Below are 22,718 nucleotides of genomic sequence, written 5' to 3'. Positions count from 1 at the left end.
GTTACTGTGCCTGAGGAGCACTGGGAATGGCAGAAGAGTGAATACTGGGCAACTAGATGGAAATTACATGATTTGTATTTCTTCATTCACTGTCCATTCTGGTCCCTACTCCACAGGTAGCCTCTGGGAGTGGTTTATGCCAGTGACTGGCCTGAAAGAATGTCCTAAAATCTTTCACCAGATTGCTTGCCAAAAATATCTAACTCCAGCCTTAAGAGGACTTTAAACTAACTTGCTCCATCATTTTCACAGAAAATTTCTTGGGGCAAAGACTAATAATAACCAAACACATTGCATATTAGGCTCCTGCTCTTTGTGGACAGTGTGAGGGATGGGATTAGAGAAGGTATTTCCTAATCCTCTGCTTTTAAGTATGTTTAAAAGCAACTGAAAAGTTCAAGGTAATGAATGACAATGCAAACAGAAACCTCCTGTCCATGCTACCAAGAATATACTAGATATTCAGCGTGCATGCTGCTTTTTGTCACATCTGGAACATACCAAAGTGATCCATAATCATCTGCCTCACAGGCAGCAACCCTCTAAAAAGCCCTGTGCAGAAATTATTTTTTTCTTCTTTTAACAGAGTTCATGCCTCTTGAACCCCAACCACACAGCAGTACATTCTGTGGCTCTATCCTATATCTATGCTCATCACTGACAACAACGAAGCTTAGGAATTGCCAGGAAATTTGGTTAGTTATCACTAGTAGAAGGCAGTAGGTGGAAGTTATTGCTTATTCCTTCTGGTTTGTAGGATATAAACCTATAGGATCCTGTAGGATATATGACGGAACCTCTAGCATAAATCTACAAATGCATCAAGATCTACTTCGCTCTCTTTCTAGTTTCCATTTCCTTTCCCCTGAAGGTAGAACAACCTTCTGAAGACTTGGATTTTATTTTACTAGCACTAGGATCTGATTAAGAAGACTTATACAGGCGCAACTCAGTTGTATAAATGAGTGTTTTACCACAGCATTTCTGAACAGTTTGTGGAAGTAACATCTTTAGGATAGATTGACTCAATGCATCTCATGAAGGGCACTTACCTAAACTCCCAGGCTTGCACATGCTCAGTTACAGGACACGCTAGTCTTCATAATGGTTGCATGTCTTGTTTAGCAAATAAAATTTCCCATTCTACAGGATGAGGTTTGACAATCTTTAAAATCTGAAGTTATTACTGTAGCTTTTAGTTGAAATGATTAAGTGGAAAATTGCCTTAAATGTTTCCTGGGTGAGGCAAATGAATGATAATTAAATTGATTAAATGGAAATGCAGTTATGAGATATTGGCTGCTTTCACATGGAAAATTTTCTTTTTAAATATATGAAGAATAAATGCATTTGATGAAAGAAAATTGAGGTACTTGTATAAAAAATTTTTACTTTGGAACAGCTCTAACAGTGACAGTGGATTACAGGGAATATAATTCTTAAACGTGTATGTAAAAACATCATTTTTCGGCTAGCCGAAAATAACACAAAAAACTTGTTGTGTCTTCTTTTCTTCACTTGCTCAGGTTGAATATCACTCCTAGACATTGATTCCTGCCAGTAGGGTGTAAATGTGGAGTAACTGCATGAATAACTTTGGATTTACATTGCTATTCACTGGGCATGACTGTCAGTCCCTGACACCACCTTGAACACGGTTTATATATTTTATTGATCATTGAGTATTTAAAGAGCTTGGAGAAAGTGTCCCCTAGTTTATAGGCATGAACAGTTCAGTTAAATGAATCACACAAACATTTGCCTATCAATAAACCAAATCCATGTGATACAGTGCTTTATAAGACACTGTGTTTACTAACATAAATTAACTGCTAATAAAAAGGAGGAACGTAAACTCAACTTCCCCTGTAAGAACGAGCTGATTATTTCATTGCAAAGTTACACTCCTTCCTCCCCCCGCCTCCCTCACCCCCGCCAAGTCTATGACAACTGATTGAACGACATTTTCCCTTTATGTGGTTTATTAGGGCTCCTTCTGCTGAACCAGGGGCTACCAGGGAGCAAGCAGAGCTGGAACTTAGGAGTCATGAATGATCTGTCCTCACCTCTAGCATGCTCACTGCTCACACCAGCAGTCTGACAGTGTGCCAGTTCTGTGCTGTTCCAGCCACCTCATTTTCCTATCAGGATCTTATACCTGGCCAGTTTACAACAATTCTGTGCTGGGTGATGAAAACAAATAGGCTATATCAGACCTGAGAACTGCATACGACGCTTAAGCTGACCTTAAGTTTCCAGGTTTGTGAAGGCAGAACAACAGTACTGATTGGTAGAAATGCAGGTGTGACTTACTCAGATTCAGGGTAGGTTTATAAATGTGTCACATAGTGCAGTTATGTTTGCATCAGAAATAGCAGTTGCTCAATAGTGCTTATCACTCTGATAAAGCATGTAGAACAGGGAACAAGAAATACAGCCTACAATCAAAACTGCAGGGGAAGTCTGACTGAGAAAAATGCAATGTAATTATTATGGCTAAAGCTAGTAAGGACACTGGGGCAAATGTCACTATTCCTGCAAGAAGTGTGCAATGGGATCTTTATACATGCATTATTCAGAGTTTTAGAGTTCTAGAAGTACAGTTATCCTTGGATGTTATGCTGGGCAGTATTTTATTAGAGGTGAAAGGAATATTTACTGAAGCACTGACACTCCTGTATTATGTTTCATACACGCCAGCATTGGCTTCAAAAATTCTCACCACGGCCCTCTAGTGATGTGGGCCAGGACATGGGTGGAGTTAAGTGCCTATGTAGTAATTCACTGCAATCAGACATAGATTTGACAAGAGGCTGGAAAATATTTTTCCAGCAATAGGACTGATTAGACATTCACAGCTAGAGCTGAAGTAGTGTAGAAATGCAAATAGATTTGTTCTCTATAATGGCAGCAATTACTGCTTTGCTTCATCCTATAGCTGGATCAAAGCAGAGAGAGAAGGATTGACATTTCTCCACACTAGAATTTCTCTTTCATTATTTCCATGCTCCCAGGTTTTTATATATACTGGACAAAGTACCCAAAAATGCACTGCAGAGTAGCCTTTTAGGGATGGAGTAATGCGCTATGTGGTCTAATAGCTCTTTTCTTGCTCTAATTTCTGTGACTCCATGACTGACTCCTTCATTTCATCACTTCAAAGATCAGAGAAAGATTATATTCCTAAACAAGTAAGGCTGAAGAACATTCCCTTCTTGGGAGGACACTGATATAAATTAACTGATATTACATCACTGAGCATTGCTTACAACTACGGTTACTTGGTTTTGATATTATACAGCAGCTGTAGCCAAATTTGTTTAACGCTGTATTTGGTTTGCATGGCAAGGTCCTGGTATCAGGGGGCTACAGGGGCAGCTGCTGCGAGAAGCTGCCAGAAGGTTCCCCCGTGTCCGCCCGAGCCAACGCCAGCCGGCTCCGAGACGGACCCGCCGCTGGCCAAGGCCGAGCCCAGCAGCGATGGCGGTAGCGCCTCTGGGGTAACGGATTTAGGAAGGGGGGAAAAACACCCGAGCGCCTGCAGCTGGAGAGAGGAGCGAGAACACGCGAGAGCAACAACTCTGCAGGCAGCAGGGCAGCGAAGCAGGAGGGGCGGGAGGTGCTCCAGGCGCCGGAGCAGAGATTCCCCTGCGGCCCGAGGTGCAGCCCGTGGGGAGGCAGGCTGGGCCCTGCAGCCCGGGGAGGCCCACGGAGGAGCAGATCTCCACCTGCAGCCCGGGGAGGACCCCGCGCCGGAGCAGGGGGATGCCCGAAGGAGGCTGTGACCCCGCGGGAAGCCCGCGCTGGAGCGGGCTCCTGGCAGGGCCCGTGGGCCCGTGGGGAGAGGAGCCCGCGCTGGAGCAGGTTTGCTGGCAGGACTGGTGACCCCGTGGGGGACCCACGCTGGAGCAGGGGAGTGTGAGGAGTCCTCCCCGGAGGGGGAAGGAGCAGCAGAGACAACGTGTGATGAGCTGAACACAACCCCCATTCCCCGTCCCCCTGTACTGCTGGGGGGGAGGAGGCAGCAGAGAAAACTGGGAGTGAAGTTAGACCCAGGAAGAAGGGAGGGGTGGGGGGAAGGTGTTTTAAGATTTGGTTTTATTTCTCATTATCCTACTCTGATTTGACTGCTAATATATTAAATTAATTTTCCCCAAGTTGAGTCTGTTTTGCACGTGATGATAATTGGTGAGTGATCTCTCCCTGTCCTTATCTCAACCCACAAGCCTTTCGTTGTATTTTCTCTCCCCTGCCTAGATGAGGAAGGGAGTAATAAAGTGGCTTTGGTGGGCACCTGGCCTCCAGCCAGGGTCAACCCACCACAAAGAGTATCTATTTAGGCTTCACAGTAAGCTGTAAATTGCATAATTTTTTTTTTCTTTAATCTCATATGGACAACTGATTACTCAAAATGCTTGCATGTAGCAGTTTGTACCATAGGTTGAACCACAGTTCATGAGATACTGCTTGTATCACATTAGAGAAGCCCTTCTTAAATCAGGCTGGGCATCCACAGATGGGGAAAATTTTTAAGACTACTCCCAAAAGTAAAAGGTGGTTCAGAAATAAGTAAATATTAGTTGTTTTAGGCTGCCTGTTGGTATAGCTCCAAGTAATTAAGTTAGTATTTCTGGAATTTCTTGACAAAGCTTTAACAATTGGCCTTAAGATCTCTGTTTTCTTCAGTTTGGAGTTCTTGCTATGTTAACTTATATATTATACTTTTGATATTACATTTCAGTTTCTTATACCCAGGCACACACACAGCCTTCTTTTTCCATAGTGATTTTTCCTGTACGGTAATCACTGGTCTATGTTTTAGAGCATTGAAAGTGTTAGAGACATTACAGAATTACTCATACTCGTCAAACACCTACTGAAGTCAACAGATGTTTGGGTCGTACAAGGAAATAATGATGACAGTATTTTTTCTAGTAACTGAATGTACATTAAAAACCAAACAGAATATGAAAGACAAGACAGAAGAGCACAGCAGTGCTGTCAGCAGTTAAGCAAGAGCACTAGCAACAAGAGATCCGGGAATAAATCCTGATCCCACATGATAGATGAAAAAGCCTCAAGGCTGGAAATTAATGTTAAATACCCGGTCAGTCACCCAGAGCCCCACGGGCTGCAGGGGGGTGATCACTGGGGCCCACCAGCACCCCGAGTCTGTCTATGAACTGCACTTTGCCACCCTCTGCTGTCCAACTCCCACCCAAGCAGCAGTTAGTCATTTTACTGAGTTAAAACCTTATTTGAAGCAAATAATTTTCTGAGACACATAACTAAAAGAGTGGGTATAATTATCTTCCAGTAGCCTTTTGCTTTGCAAAATGTTATGTGAGCTTGGTTCTGGGGTGTTCTCGCCTCCCAGTGCAAACCCTGAAAGGGAGCACTAAGTATAAATTTGGTACATTTTGTTTGCCACATCTGTTCTCAGAAACTTCAGCTGATGGCAGTTGGGACGAAACACCAAGTCAAAAGGACATGCAGGATTCTGCACCAAAGCTTCTGGCCCAGAAGCCAATCTATAGCTACCATGCAGCATATGGCTTTGACCCGGCCTACAGAGTCCCCTAGGATCGATCGTGCCCAGTTTTTCTGCTCTTCTCCATCCTGTTGCAGCCTGAGCCTGAAGAATACCCAAGCCTTTTTTGTCCTAGAAAGACTGTGTGTACTTGCTTTTGCTGATTGAAAATATTTTCAATCTCAAATTAATTTTAGTGAGTGTTAGAACTTCTAAAGGATAAAAAACAGATTCAGAAGCTCCATTTACATTCACTGAAGCTTGACTCTATTTGGTGGCATAGACAGCAGAACTGCCTGCAACGCCTTGCCAGGAGAAAAAGCACAGATGAAAGGAGGAATCATGGCACTAAGGATTTTACATTTCCATTGCACTTTGATGTTCAGCTCTCACTCCCCTCCCTACTCAAAGCAAGTTAACACCACGGTATGTGACTACATGCTTCTAAGTGGCTGAATCTGCCTCCAGGCACTCTCCTCCTAGTCCTCCTTGCTACATTTGAAAGATCCTCTGCCTCCCTAGCATCTGTTCATGAGTGATGACAATCAATGCTAAAGAAAAAGGCATCCCAACAGCAATTTCATCAACTGGAAATCATACATGAGGCTTTCAAAATGGGCTAGCGAGAGGAAATTAACAGTAGGTTAGACTATAGTGATCAAGGAGGGAAAAGTAACTCAGATGTCTTGTAAGAGGCAGAAAGTCCTGCAGAAAAGGAAGAACGATGGCACAAATATCTCAGCACAGTGTCTTGGCACTGCACTGTTACACATTCCCTTGAGGTAATGACTTATATAGTATCACTATGGAAAGAAGAGAGCATTCCAGCAGGGATGTTGTCCAAATGACACAGCAGTGTTTCCATCCCCAACATCTTAAAAAAAATACCAAAAGATAAATAATAAGTTCTCAAACAAGATTTTTATTAAATGACATAGTTTGTATTCTCTGGATTGTTCAGCTTTTAGTTTGCAGTTGGATCATGTTTTCCAGTTTTTCTTCATAATCAGGCATTAAAAATAATTGAATATGAATTTTTTGAACAACAAGAATATCCTCAAGAGTGGCCCTTTAATTAAAATATCAAAGATAATGAGGTTTGCCAATAATACCAGGTTTGATAACACAGAGGTGTGGCATACCTCTGAAATGTGTTTGCCTGGCTTCAGCCATCTGTCCTGGCTGTTACCAAAGGTTTTTGTCCTTGTAACACGATGGGGTTAGTTGTTGTTGAAAAGAGATATGTAGGCAGAGTCCGAATAATGAATTCCTTCAAAGCAGAAGCCACCCAGAGGCCAGTACCTAATGAACAGAGGAAGAACAGAGAGGAGAAATTGTTCTGAACTGTGTGGCTACAGATGCCTTGTTTACAGCCCATGACAAGCTAAACTCATGGTGTGGCATCTTTTCCTCTTCAGCAGAGAAGCCGTTCCTGAAGCTCTTTAATCAGGGGCAATATTATCTGAGAAGCTTTGTGGAACTGTTTGTCTTCCATTAAGCATTTGTGAGCAATTATTGGGAAATGTGTTAAACTGCTACCAGTGTGCCCTGCTGATGTGGAAGCAGCCTGCCTGGATGCTCCACAGCTTTCCCAGGTCAACCTAAGGAAAGAAAAGCCTGGTTTAAAGAATCTGTGAGAAAAAAATGGAATCTGTCCTTACATTATATTGAACATTTTTACCTCTAGAACCCAATGGCAGTTTGTCTTCACCCTGCACTAAAAGCCTATGAATTGACAATTCAACTAGAGAATGAGGGTGAATACTCTGAAGGAATGAAGTCTGAATAGCTCAGGAACCTTGGGTCACCATTGCCAGCTGTCCTATTAGGCTGTGTTTTCTCCTGGCCAGGCCCTAACACGCACGGACATGTATTTGAGCCCTACAGATTTTACTAACAGGCACTGGGTTTCAGGGCAAACACTGAGAGCAGAGTTGTACCCCTTCCCTCATGGTGAGCTTTGATCACCAGTTGATGATGCTGTCCTTGCTACTCTAATAGCACATTGGTTTGTCAGCCTGGCTTTGTTACTCTCTTTTTTTTTTTTTCTCCCCTACTCAGTTGCTCTACCAGCAGGGGAAAAGTCCAGCCACCTTCTTAGCTCCCAGACAGTTAACAGATAATAATTCCCTTTTACTACATGCATCACACATGCTTTCAGTCAGACTGTGGTGTGAGGGGCACAAGGGAGTGCTTGTGGACACTTGTGGCAGACCTATTCCTAAGTATATAAATTTATTGTATTAGTGGAGTATGTGAATAGGACTACCTACTGCCTGTCTGATAACAACCGATATTGCCCTGTAATAATGTTAATACATTGCAGGTAAAAATGTCATTATTATATTTATCTATTCCTTCATTTAAAAAAATTTGTGTGTCATCCTTGTAATATATAAGAATTACATAGAACATCCACACCATCAAGGAGAGTTTTGTGGGGAGAGTACATTACTTCATGTTACCTTATGTATCTTGGCTCACTGGGAAAATATGACAAAATTTATGTGCTTACAATTATCATTAGATCTTAATTCTTGGCAGGTTTAACTACTACCTTCTTTTCCCATTTATTTTTAAGTGAGTTGTGTGTTCATGAAGGTGCCAGTTTGATAGACCCGAAGACAGAGAGCATCTGTTTGCCTATAAAGGAAATATATTTACAACATTCACTTCCACAAACTGCTCCCAAAAGAGTGGTTCAGTCACACACTTGAGGGGCTAACAAGAGGATCAGTAACATAAAACCCCCATCATCTTGCCAAGATTACTAATGAGGCTGCAATTTGCCAGTGAAAGGTTGCAACTGTAATGGGGTTTGCAGTCTACTCCTTTTACTAGAAGAGCATTGTAAAAATGAGTTCAGGCTTCTGAGTCACTTCCAATCCTTCAACTGTTCCCATAACTAATGCAATTTTGTTAGTGATGTCCTTAAATCATTGTGTCACAATTCCAGTAACTAAGTTCATACTTAGAAAACAAAGTGAAAACATTTGAAAATCAGGCTGATTATTAGCATTCTGACATTTAGGCATACCAGACAACATTCTTAGCTAAAAGACTCCCTCATACCCATGACATCCCAAGTTTTGTAGTAATAGTTCATCAGAATTGTTTTATTTACTGTGTTATTCAGAATCCTTGGGTAGGTCAGTGTTTGAAGAGTTGCACGTAAAGAACGATGTTTGTTTGGTAACTTGTAGTGTACCCTTACAATTGGTGCTTGAAGTTGGAGAAAAGAGGAGTGTCCTGGCTCCTGCAGACTCAGGAAGCTATTCCTGTCACACAATACACAAGAGAGCTGGCACTGGCTCTTCCTGGTTTGGAATTGGAGTATTGCCTCACTCCAGTTATCCTGAATCTGGATGCCCCCAAACTAGGACCACCATGTGGATAGGTGCCCCCCCCCACTAACCTAGAGAAGAGCTCCGAATGGAAACTAGGCACTTAAAAAAAAAAAAAAAATTTTTTTTTGTTGGAGATAAAATGTTTCTTTCCCTCCTTAGTATTTTTCTTTAATCACCTAAAAACTATCACAGAACCTGCCTTTGGATCAGCTTGTCATTTCTTCTACCCTCTTTCCCCGCTCAGCCGTGTGCGTGAGTGCCCGGGGGTGCCGAGGAAAGCCAGGCTCTCAAGTTCAGCTAAGCCGTGCTTTGCCGCGGGGGGATGCCGCGGGGGGATGCCGGCGGGAGCTTCGCCGCCGCCACCAAACCACGAGGCAGGGCGCTGGGGCAGCCCTCTCCAGCCGAACAGCCGGTTAGTTAACAAGGCGCTCCTCGCTGCCGCGCCGCCCGGCTGGCGGCGGGGAGCGGAGCGGGGCCGGGCCGGGCCGGGCCGGCGGAGCGCGGCCGCCACCTGCTGGCTGTCACCGGGGCCGGCAGGCGGGGGCTGCCGCCGGCGAATGGAGTGAGGTCCGACCGGGCGGTGCGCGTGTGCGGCAGGAACTAGGCCCCCGGTACTTCTGAGCAAGGGCTCCCAGAGCAGCCGTCCCGAGCAACAAAGCGTGCATTATTATTATTTTTTTTTTTTTTCTCACCGCAGTACTGGCTGCTCTCGATAAATATTAACATTTGCTGTTTCTCTCATTGTTTGTTTGTATATTAAAAGTAGTTAAGATGCATTTTTTCTCCTCCTCTCTAACACGTGGAAAGAAATGTCGATGGCCTGTGTCATTAACAGAGAAAAGAGTTTACAAACAGCACCACCACACGTGCTGCATGTTAAACATACAACAAAGTTCAACAGTAAATTGGGACCATTCGGAGTCTTAATAAAACCATGAGTAAGGCTCTTGCTCTGAATATCTGACTCCGGATCAGACAGACATGTTCTTTTCGGCCACAGCGGAGGGCTGGTTTGGAAAGGTGCCCAAATGGGATTGTGATTTGGACAGGAAACCAGATCCTGAGTAACCCAGTGACAGCAGCGAGGCCTCTGGCTCTGGCAGTGCTCTTTGATGATGGCCTCGCTCAGCCGTTCCATTTTACACGAAGTTTTGAGCCACCTGAATGGTGATGGCAAAAAAGTGGGTTTTGGATACTTGCAGTTGTCCAGCAAATGATGTACCACAGCCCAGTGATTAGAGCAGGCCATGGGGTGTCAGAGTTGTCTCCCAGCTCTGCTGCTCACACTGTGTGAACAGTTGCATCCCTTAATTTGTCAGCAAGTGCATTTTTCCACACCTAAAGTGAGAACAGTATTCTGCTTCCTAGAAATCAAGGCAAACTGAAAAGGTATTTAAGATCTCTGAATGAGAAAGTCTATGTAGTAGACAGGTTAGACAGGTAATAATGTTATGCTATAGCCCAAACTGTGAATTTCTGTATGGGCCAGATAAAACAGCATTAATGGGAAGATTACTGAAAGCTAGTTAAATCAAGTCACTCTGGAAGGACTTGTGGGTGGCAAACCCACTCTCCTGCTGGGCTCAAAAAGTAATGAACATTGGTTTGAAATCCAGCTGGCACTTGGTTCCTAATGCTATTCCTCAGACACGGATACTGAGATGCATCCAACTTTTGACTAGACAAGGCCCAGAGTAACCTGCTCTAACTTTTGAATTTAGCCTTGTTTTCATCAGGCAATTGAACCCCAGGTCAATTCCACCCTAAATTATTCAATGACTGTGACAGAAGAGTGGTGATGAGAAATCTCACTCAGAATGTTGTTTGAAGGGAGAGAAACTGAAATCAGCTGTATGTGGTATCCTGATGAACAAGGGAGGGCAACTGCATAAACCAGATGACACGATTTGCAAGAGGACTGAACAACATCAGATAGGTTCCGCTGCTTTCCTTATTTCATTTTATGAAACTTATGTTCCATAGAGATTGCATAAACACAAACTCTTTCCCCTCCCAAAATCCAATAAATGAAGATCATTCTCAGGGAACACACCTAATGTTTTCATGTGCAGTCTCACTTTGATTAAATAAAACAGGCAAACAGAACTCTGAAAATAATCCATATTCCTCAGTAAAATGAGCCTTTCCTTATTTTCACCACTGAGTGGGTTGTAAGGCTAGGTGAAAAATTAAAAAAAATAAAATTTTAATTTTCAGTGAGTAATTTCAATCCTCTCATACAACATAAGTGAGCTACAGAAAGGCATTGATGGTGCAGTATCTAGGTCAATAAGTGTGCCTATATATGACCTTAAATTCTTGTTGCAGGGTTTCACTATTAGTCACTGTCTTTTTACAGATCAAGATTTTTTTTTACCACTGACATCATCCGGCTCAAAATTTGCAGCGTGCACATGAATTCCACATAACAGATAAAAGCACTTATGCTCTCCCAGTAAGGGAGGGATCAAAAAGGAATGGAGATTGTGGTCTTTTAACATTTCAATTTTGGTTCCTGCTCAGCTTCACACAGAGGGTGGTTAGCTGGGGAGGGCTGATGGTGCAAAGAGCAAGCAAGTGCCCAATCGGTATCTTATAGAAATGAAAGTGATTTTTCCTTTTTAAGGTGTGGAGCTGGTTATGAACAGAGGCTAATTAATGTTTTAAGAGACACCTTCACGCATAAAGTCCTTGCTGCAGCAGGAAGTGAGATAATCCTAGTCATTTTTCTTCAGTAAGACTTTTTATTGCAGACTTCATATTTCAAAAAAGGTGAGGAGAAAGAAAAACTGCCTGGAAAGGTAATTGTTGAGTATGGAATGATGGCGACCAAGATAAATGAATCAAAAGAAAAAGTGGTAGAAAAGTTGAAAGTACAAAATGGCTGAACAGAATGGACTAGGGGCAGAATATGTTCTGCTGTAACATGTGTCATTTATAGCATCACAGAATTGTAGACTATCTTAGGCTGGAAGGGACCACAGGATGTGTCTAGTCCAAATTCCTACACAAAGCAGGGTCAACTATAAGATCAAACCAGAGTGCTCAGGGGTTTAGCCACTTTGGTCTTGAAAACTTCCAAGGATGGAGATTGCACAGCATCTCTGGATGACTTGTTCCAATGCTTGACTGTCCTTATAGTGAAAAAGTTTTTGCTTATATCAAGTCAGACCTTTTTTTAACTTACAATTTATGTCTGTCAATTTGTCCTCCCACCATGCACTTCTGTGAAGAGTCTGGCTTTGTCTTCTTGATAACCTCCCCTCAAAGCCTCTCTTACCTAAGCTAAACAAGCTCAGTTTCTTCAGCTTCTTCTTATTGGACAAATGTCCCAGCCCCTGTCTATCTTGGTGGCCATCCACTGAACTTGCTGCAGTTTATCAACGTAGTCAAACGTAATGGAGTTCTCAGACAGAAAAGTATTAAGAGGAGAGCCAAGTTTAGGGAAGTACCTTAAATGGTTCATTGTCATCTTAATACTCAGAAACAACTAGGAGCTAAAGAAGAGCTCTGCATGCTGTTTAAATGTCATCTATCTCTCACTGGAGAGAATTTGACTATCTGATCAGACCAGCTTTTGTAGGTTATGTCTCCACTGAGCATGGCATCTACCCCAGAGCCATCATGAAATCTGGTGTGTTTACAAAACATTTCAGCCTAATAGCAGTTGTGCTCTATAAAAGATTTATTAGAAGCAAGCATACTATTTGATCAACCAGCTCAGAAGAGGGATATACAAAATGGTGGTGGGTAGGTGAACAAAGCGCCCTTTGAGTTGGCGTATTATGAAATTTTCAAGGTAACAGATCTGTGTCACCCTCTCCCTTTCTGCTCCAAGTCAAGCACACCAGTGAGTTACTGCTTGTACATTTCCAAATGTTGGTCAGCATTTTATCTGTCTAACAGAAAACAGGTCAGTTTGGAGAGACTAAAGGTTGCAGGCAGTTCCGTGCTACGGTAGAATAGGAATTTTCTTCTCTATTTTAAATTTCTGTTATTCCTTTCACCCTGAAGCAGCTCAAAGCACTTTGCAACCAATTCACAAATTCCTGTGTACATGACAGAGGTCATGTCATCGCCCATCTTGATTCAGAAGGAAGTGTGATGTGGTTCATTACTTAGCAAAGCCATTCAGTTATGTATGGCCTGAAGTAATGCATAGCATGGGCTAAAGTAGAGATCTCTTCCACAGTCATATGCTTTGTGTGCAGGTTTCTCACGCAGTGTGGAAGAATATCTGAACAAATACATCAGGGTCAGTATACCTCCTTCTCCTTCTGCTTTCATCTCCTCTATAGCCTGGAACTGGTCTGGGAAGTGGCTATATGCTTCTGAGAATGGCAGTGGACTGTCAGGATATGGGGCCAGAAGGAATGTATATTTTCCATTTCATCAGCTCTGTTAAGAGGTTTTCCCTGAAAATTAATATAGAGACTGTGAGAAAAGTCTCGCAAACTTGAGACTTCCAAATGATGCTGCAGCCAAGGAAGCTGTATGGGTGGTCTGTAACCACAGAAATAGGGGAGGCAGTCTTTGGAGTCCACACTGGGTGTCAGTTCTTAAAGGATCCATGAAGATCAGGGAAGAAGACATTAGGAGTTCTATCCAAAAGTATTCCTTGCTGTAGTAAAAAACTTCAACTTCCAAGGCAACAGGGAAGAAAGTTTGTAAAAAAAAAACCAAACAAACCCAAAACTAATCAAACAAAAAAACCCCAAACAAACTCCTTCCTCCAGTGTGGGTTTTCTTCTTGGAAAATATCTGGACTCAAGTGTTTTTCCTATTTTGCAACAAATTCCATTTGCATGTTTTCCAGAAGAGTACATGATTTAAATTTTTTAATGGATTCTTGGAGAACCTACTGGGTATCAAAAACCAAATTAAACATCCTTTTGATTTTAGACAAGTTTTCTGGTATTCCAGGTTCTAGTCTCTTCAGTCTCACACTTTCGGTGTGCCCTATAATATGATTCTTTCAATATCCTTAGTATACTGAGGGGTTCTTCTGGAAAATACAAATAATTACACCCTGGTGTTTACCACATCTGTTTATGAGAAGAAAAACTGTGTTTTCTGCATGATCAGCTCTGCTGCAGTAAACAATGTCAGATGTTTATTGCAAAATAGCTACAAATTCTGACTGAACTTGCAGCAACACACATACTTGAATGCACCAAAGAGCTCTTGGAACAACTTTCAGCTCTGTGTGGGTGTTTGTGGTCTGGGAAACACTATTTTATATCAGTGTCTTGATTTAACACAGTTTCTTATCCATAAGCTGACAAGTCATGCACATGAGAGACTTTTTTAACTACTTCATAACTTTAGAACTGCTAGAACTCTGAGAGTTATATCTACATGAAAGACTCTTCCCCTTTTTACTCCCTTCGCAAAATTTCTCCACCCAGATACAATAGCGGGTGTATATTTTCAAGCTTCTCTAAACTTATACTTTACTAACCCAGTTTGGATTCACCAAATGCCTTTAAACAAAAGTGATAATCAGGAACTACCCTTTGCAACTGCAGCTGTGAGTTACAGTTTGCTACTCCACAGACTGCAACGGAATTGTAGATTTGGACTGACCAAAGAATCAAAGCTACTCCCTTGGGACACTGAGCTGCACATTAACAACTAAACACACCAATTCTTTTCCTGCTGGGCCTCAGTGTTAGGTTGCCTTCTTTGGAGAACTCTGGAGAGACTTAGCTTGACTTTTCAGCTAAATCATGCCTGTTGAGTTTCCTCAAGTCAACGCAAAAATGGTGCAGTACTGCCTCATGACTGAAAGGAAATGCCTGCATTCACTCCAAGATGGGACATGAAAGCAGCCAAAAAAACAAAAAAGGGTACCAACACAGGTACTATACTCTTACAGAAGTTATACTACATTCAAATGAATGTCTGCTTACTAGTTTTGCCTTTATTTCTAGTCATAGACTGAGTATCTGTCTTCAAAAGATTAACAGAAATTACTAAAGCCAGACATCTGATGTTTTATCACTGAGGAGGGCAAGTGGTCTATATATAATTTTTCCCTCTTTCTCCCTCAGTTAATCTCTACAGCATCAAGATACTTTAACACTCCCCCTTACCAGTTTCTGTTTGTACCAAAAATAAAGCTTTTATTCTTGCCTGTGGGGAGGTTAAGCATTTTCTATTTACAGGTGGTATGTGGAGGAAAGATGGACCTGTTTTTTTTTTTTGCGTCATTTGGTGGGAACATGCGGTAGAAAACAATATTTTAATTAGAAAAAAATATTGCTTGTACATTAACTAATTTTGAATTGATACAAAACTGATCACCTGGGAAGGCAGGAGCTTAGTTGATGTAGCAGTGGATAATCCTTGTAAAAAGTACTTGCTTAGTTTATGGAGAGCTCTCTAACAGAAAGAAGATTTTTTTCTGTAACCCTTAACCTGGCCCCATTTTTCTTGCAGAAACAGTTTCCAAAACCCAAAAGAATTCCGAAGCACTGTACAGTAGATTCATGCCAAACACTAGGTTTTGCTCTGATGAAGCACGTTGCTACAAGTGTTTAGTTTCCAAGTTGTAAAGTCTATCCATAGCCCTCAGAGGAGAAAGAATAGTCAGATTATAAACTCAATACTGTTCAACAGCAGCAGATCTCATTTGTATATTCCATTAAGCTTCAGTTAGAAAGTAATATAGAACACACCCGTAACCTAACTAAACATCCACCTAGCATCTGCTAAACTGTTGAAGTATCTATGAAAATAACATAAAAAACTCACCAAAAAACCCCCAGAGTCATGCAGCGCTCAGTAAATCTATTTAATGCTGAACCTCCTAGGTGTGCGCTGCCACATACTTAATGATAGATGGAACCTGTGTCTACTGAGAATATGTCAATATATCAGTAGTCTAGTCTCTTGTTCCTATGAGGCCAGAGCAAGCTACTTGTTGAGAAGAAGGCTGTAAAACAACCTAAATGAATACACCACACACACACACACACAGAGAGAGCTACATGTTTGGTTTTTTTTTTTCGTTTTTTTTTTTTTTTTTGGAAAGGCTGTTTTCTACTAAAAATTATTAATTTTAAGTAATCTATTTAAATGGAGTGCTAGTGGGAGGAATTTTTCTCCTAACCTCTAGAAGTATGTTTGGATAGCTATACTGATGAGAACTAAATCTTTGACTATATAGTTATGTCAGGATACATCATACCCATGTAAACTGTGTAAAGAAAAGTTGAACATTTCTTGCTGCTGCTGCTTTTTAGCAACACTTTTATTAATTCAGCCCATTTCTTCCTCCTTCAGCAGGTATAAAGAGGGCTTGTTAAAAGCATGCAATTAAGAGTGAATAAAAAACATTTCCATGTGATGATGGAATCTCGATACCACAGATATTTGAATGGAAAATATCTACTTTCACTGAAAAGCTATGATGGAAAACCCAATCTCATGCCTTTTTTCCTCAAAAATATCTGAAGTGGGATTTGATATTTCTTGATATTTCTCTCCTCTCTTATAAATTTGTATTTATATATGTGTATGTCTGTCTATAGAAACAAAAAATTGTTCTGGTTTTCATATAAAACCATTTAAGATTAAGTTTTGAAAGAAAGAATTTAGAATTATATTATAATCTCAGCTTTTAGCAATCATATGCAAGAAGCATTTGAATATTCATTTGTAGAATGGTGAGGAATGGCAAGGAAAATGATTATTGACTGCCTGTGAGAATCAAGTATGATGATTTATTCCTTACACTTTAAATGTCAGAAGAGACTTCCTTGTCCAACGGTTAGTCACTGCAGTTAAACACAGATGCACAAAAGAAATATTTTGATTCTTTGTCATTTTTTTTTTTTAATTAGAAGTTCACTTTTAAGCACTGATTATTATGAAACAGTCTGATATGCTTATTCTAAAGCAAGCATCCGTGCTCTCGCAGACTTGTACTGGAATTAATCAGACCAAACTAACCAACTTTGGCTCTAGTTGGAATATGGAGAAGTCCTATCCCTCCAGAGAGAGAAGGCAATGCAAACTAAGTAGCTGATATAAACACCTACATCTTTCCCCTTGAACCAGTGATAGTCTTGGAATGACCTTTCCTAACACCAGCATTATCAGCTGTTTCTATTTCATAACTTCACTGTCTTGAAACTACAATTACTCTTACTTTTTTCTGATTTAAACCCTATTTTTTATCTCAGCTTTATTCAAGCAATATTCTCACTGCAGCCACAAAGACAGATCAAAGTCGGTCTAAGTTGTTAGCAAATACACTTAGAAAGCTTTAAATTCAAGAAAAAGCAGGCCTTGCCAAATGTACTAGGCAGGCTGGAAAAATATGAGTAAGTGACTGCAAACATGCTGCATTCTGAGTATCTAAAATGTGGTTTTGGCATTGCAATTCGAGAGAACCCAAGTGAAACCAAATCAAAAATCACAGATAAGGCCAACTTTATGATGTCAGTGCTTCTGTGCATAGGCATCCTGGTCCTGGCTGGCACTGAGAATGCTGATCGAAGAAGTCAAGACGATTTCAAGGAGGAAAAAAATATGTAAAACTTTCTATTCCCCCTGCCACTCAGTACGTTATATGTTGCTCTGATGGAAGATGCATCCCATCAGATAGCACAGTTTATTAAAAATAAAATCTAAGGGAAGAGAACAGTATTCCTGGCAGAAGCTGAAGTCAGGTCCTTCTCCCTGCTTCTTCCTAAAAATTAAGAAAAAAAAAAAAGGCGAGAGGGCAGATGTTCATTTAATTTTTCATCAGCCCAGTGTTCATGGGCTCACTGAAGAGCATCAGCTCAGTGCTGCTGCAACTTACAGTGAGTCATCAATGCACAGCTAATATCCAGATACATATTGCAAAGACAGAATAATCCCATGCAAGTCACACAGGAGCATGAGTGGCTACACAGCTATGGGCAAAAGACCCCTGGAGTCCTGGAGGATATAAAGTTGAGCATGAGTCTGAAGTAGACTTCATCACTGCAGCTATGAAGGCTAACTGTGAACCATGTTGTGTTCATGGAAGTGTAGTGAGCAAGTCAAGAGAAGCAATTAGGCTCTTCTTGGCCCTTGTGAGGTGGCATCTGAAGTAACGTGTTCAGTTTTGGACCCCCAGTACAAGAAAGATTGATAGCAGACAGTCCAGCAGAAAACCAGCAAGGGGGCTGATAGGCATGATGTACAGGGCTGGATTATTTTAGCCTGGAGAAAAGAATCTTAGCTTTCTCTTGTAACTAGGAGGGGAGGTAACTGCTCTCTTCAACTAATAGGTGGTTAGAGAGAAGATGAAGCCACCTTCTGAGGGGCGTGCAATGAAAGGACAGGAGGCAATGGTTACAAGATGAAGCATGGGAAATTCCAACTGGATATACAGAAAAACAATCTTTGTAGTGAGGGTGGTTAAGACTGGAACGGGTTTCCCAGAGAGCCAGTGGAATTCACATTCTTGGAGATATTTGAAACTTGTCTAGACAGGGCCCTGAGCAACTGGATTTAAATTTGAAGCCAGTCATGCGTTTATTAGGAAGTTGGCCTGCAGACATCCAGACATTGTTTCCAACCTAAATTATTCTCTGAGTCTGTGAAACTCAAGTAGTCTGCTACAGCAAGAGACTGCCCACCCTGTATCAGAGAAAGCCTCAGAAAGACTTAACCCGTATGATTTTTCTTAGGAGTAAGGACCTGTCTCACTGATCATCCTACACTATTCTTCGGGAGATGGGAAGCTGGAGCCACTGGCAGAGGAAAGACCTGTTGAGAGACTGGATCTTATATGATCTTATATCATTCAGACCTAGAGTCAGCAGACTTCACAATGAAGGGGACAGCTTCAGCAGTTCTGCAAAGTCAGTTCTGCTTCGAGTGGGGGAATTTATCCTTTCCCTCATGGGATGTCTCCACATGGATCCTTGCTAGTCAGACTTGGTGCAAAGGGCATAATTTGGCCTAGCTGGGAGAGCCTCGGCATTACTATAACTTGCGTGAGTGTTAAGTGACTGAGGACAGTATTATAGCTAACATGGGCAGGCACTCCTTAGAGCAGTATTTAGTTGAAAGTAATTACATTTCACTACTGGCTTCACTAAAAAAAAAAAAAGCAATCTCTCTTGTCCTTCCTTCCCCTGCCCTCAGTGGGAATATCCGATTATAGCCTTTTCACTCAAATTCCACACAGTTCCTCTTTCTTGATGACAGAAGACAGCCTTTCACACAAAAGCAAAGATTTACAAAGAGGAGACAGGCATCATTGTATTAGTGTGTTCCATGGCAACTTCTTAGCACTCGAAGTTTGCAACAATCCAAATGATGTTCCTGTTCTTCATTAATGATATTTCCCAGCTATTTCTGGTTTACAGAGAGGTCTGGTTCTTCTTTGTTATAGGCTGTAGCCCGTCACTACAGCAAGCCCCACAGGGGGAGTTCACAGTGGGGCACTCTGTAATTCATTCAGGCAGGAACAGCACAAAGCCTACGTATATTGATGTACTTACATGTGTATGTGTTGTGCATATACAGTAAAAAGTAAGGACATGTTTAATCATGCCTATGCACAAAGTACTTGTCTATAGCAATACAATCTAGAAGTACCTCAGGGTTCTGTCCTTTCTTTTATAACAACTATAGCTCTTCATCCCTTCTCTCATAGGACAGGTTTCTCTTTTAGGACTTATTTCTACTTCCCTTCAGTAAAGTTTTTATATCATCTTTCTTCATGCACTCATTCTCATTCTTATCCTGATGTGTACATTATGCAGACATGCTTCACCTAAGCCCTACTCTGAATACTGCCTTCTCTGCAATGATTTCAGTGAGGGTTGTAAGTTTGTATGGAACACAGTAGAAGGTCCAGTGCTGCTCTGTGCTTACTCCTCTACCTTAGGGTTTCCTCTGGATCTTTATCCCTGACTATGGGCTTCAACTTTGAACTGCTAGTAGGAATTGTTGCTAGTAGGAACTTTCTGTAGTAGATTCTATCTGCATTTATTCTGTTTTAGATAAAATAACATGGATACAGGAATGCTAGTATTTGGAATTCAGGCTAAACGCAATATATTATGTTACTTTTAACAAGCTTGTCAAAGTTGCTCTGGCATTTTCCATTTACAAAGGGCAATGACACATGTCAGAGCTCATAAACCAAATGTATGTTTAAGAGCATCACTGGGCTGGACAGCCCTACTGCTTTTCTGCAGCCTCACAGAGCTATTAGTGATTGGTTTACAGGACAGAAATATTCAGTGGCTAAGACAAGTGAAAGGAAGCACAGGAAGAGTCCTAATGAGATCCAGAATCACTGTAATGTTCTACCATTCAGCTCAAACTGTTATCAGGATGTAGATTTTTTTACTGAATTTATAATTCCCACATTAGGCGTGCTATTGGCCATATAAATGGGCATGAAAAGAAACAACTCCAAGGGCTAGGGTCATATGGAGGTCTATATTATTGCCAACAAAGATGGGGAAAAATATGAATGGTGTAGCTGTCCAAGCTGTGACCTTCATGGATCTATGAGCAGGCATTCATCCCCTAAGTGACAGTGATGTGATACTGATGTTTCTGTTTCATGTGGATAAGTGCTTTTGGAGCTCACAAGCTGTAGAACCTCACAAAGAAATTAACATAAATTAATAGAGAGGTTTAAATATAGGGACATCAAGCAAGCAGGCAGGAAATTGTTCTGCTTGTTTAATTATGTGATTTTGTGGAATCCTGTATGTTCTGGGTCATTAAAACTCCATGTCTGTTCCCACAAAAACAGAAGGATCCCAAAGATCCAGAGCTTTCTGCATCACATCCTTCTCTAGAGAAGAAGAAGTAATAGGAGAGGTGAGAGGATGAGGTGCCATTTCTCAGGGAAAGCAAATTTTCAGAAAGAAAAGCAAGATTAAGCTTTTCCTCTCCAGTAAGAGAGACACATGGCAAACTGTCTCCTGGACTTATGAGTTTGTGTCTGAAATCAAAGGTATCCTTTCTCCTTAGCTCATAGCTGTTCAGCAGTTTGTCTCACACGAAGAGGAAACAGCCATATATAGAGGTTACATGCATAGCACAGAAGGTAATCATACTCTGAATGTTGCTTTTCATCGTGGAGTCTAAAATTTCCTGATATTTGGAGTGACCATAGCTTGCAGAACATTTAATACCCACAGTGCCTCAGGTACGTTATGGTTACTAAGCTACTTGATTATTAGGAATCTAGGATATCAAGATAGATGTGATGACATACTCATAAAAAACAGTTTTAAAGTTATTGAACTCTAAGCTATCGGTCATCAAGTGCTTCACTATTATCAAAATTACATTAAAGGAGAAACTTCCGTATCAAAATAATACCAGCAAGGAGCTTATACCTTGAAGTAGCACATATATTTTTCATAAACGTCCATTATAAAGAAAGAGAAAAGACAGAAATAAAAAAATCAACTGCTTCTATAATTTGAAAGTGCTGTTCATAGGTAAAGAATTTTGACCAGTTTCAAATTCAAGCATCCTCACAAAAGCCGAAGTCTTTCCATAAATCTTTCTATTTCATGCAGAGATGTAAACGGTACATTTCAGAGTTCTACGGCCCAGGACCTCAAGTAAATCCTGTAAGATGCAGTATGCTTCCTAGTCTAAAGCTTGAATACCAGAAAGTTCCATGAGTCTTTCCCCATTTTGACTCTACACAATCCCAGTAAGATCAAGGCCTCTCAGCAAGACTTACTCACCAGAAAGTTCCATGAGTCTTTCCCCATTTTGACTCTACACAATCCCAGTAAGATCAAGGCCTCTCAGCAAGACTTACTCATTTACATGCAGCACTGCTCCATCACCTCCACAGACCACACAGACTCAGCTCAGCTCTCTGCACCACTTCGTAGCACAGAAATGTCATGGGATGCCAAGAGATGCTAAGGTTAAACTCTGAATAGGGCATTGCTTTTCTCAGTAAGGCTCTGTGCAGGCACAGATACCCACTCACTGCAGAATCCAGCTCTGGTCATTTGTTTTCACCTTATCGGGAATTTTCTGAGAACCTGAGAGCTGAAGTGTCTTTGTGGTATTCATAAATATTGTGAAACGTGCACTTTTAAGATGCAAAAGGATTTTCAAATGGTTTGTTTAATTTTGAATGAGCTAACCAAACAGACAAATGGAGTTTTTACAACATGCCAGCCTGGAAATATATAATCAATTTCTGACTAGAAACATCTTTTCTTTAATTAGGCAAATTTTGAAACAAATTTAGAAACTTTTTTGCTAAAGAGGTACAGAAATAAAACAGCATTTTCTGCCTCTCTGCTTTTTTCCCTTCTTCTTTTTCTGCAGAAGCCATTTAGTCATATCCAGGCTAAATTCACACATAGTTCCAGACTGAGGATTTTTGTGTGATCTTCAAATAAAAAGTTTCACTCAGCCTTTGAAACTACTCCAGTTATTTTACATGTATGCCACTAGGTATCTGTTCCTCCCCCTTTTGAGATTTAAAGTCCTTCCTTTTCTGTTAGAGATCTGCTGTCCTCTAGAAGGAATTCTGGTTAGAAGCATGGAATTTCAATCAAGAGAATGGTTCTGTTTCTCAAGACAGATGGTTAAAGCTACAGGGCTGTAGAAACCAGCCCATGCTTACATCAGTCACAGAGCAGAAATGAAGGACATCCTGAATTCCCTGGACAGTTCTTACTATCCAAGTGTTTTGTCTTTTCCATATTGGCATTCTGTGATAAGGAAATACTTTATCTATTACAGAAGTTGTGAAGTATATTGACCACGCAGGGTCCACAGTTCTTTTTACAGTTGAGTTTTTAATTGAAAAAAATACAGGGCACTAATAACAACTTCAGCAATAATAGCAGAAG

At 41.1% G+C, this 22,718-nt stretch overlaps 1 protein-coding gene across 3 annotated transcripts in view; it reads right to left on the bottom strand.

The window, feature by feature from the left end:
* SLC9A9 (solute carrier family 9 member A9) overlaps positions 1 to 22,718 on the bottom strand; it is a 208,675-nt gene that overhangs the window by 173,549 nt on the left and 12,408 nt on the right. The window lies entirely within an intron of this gene.

The sequence above is a fragment of the Tyto alba genome, unplaced genomic scaffold, assembly GCF_018691265.1.
Source record: "Tyto alba isolate M040663 unplaced genomic scaffold, T.alba_DEE_v4.0 Super-Scaffold_10, whole genome shotgun sequence".
Taxonomy (NCBI): domain Eukaryota; kingdom Metazoa; phylum Chordata; class Aves; order Strigiformes; family Tytonidae; genus Tyto; species Tyto alba.
Note: the sequence above shows the minus strand (reverse complement) of the source record. Positions and strands in the feature narration are given on the sequence as shown.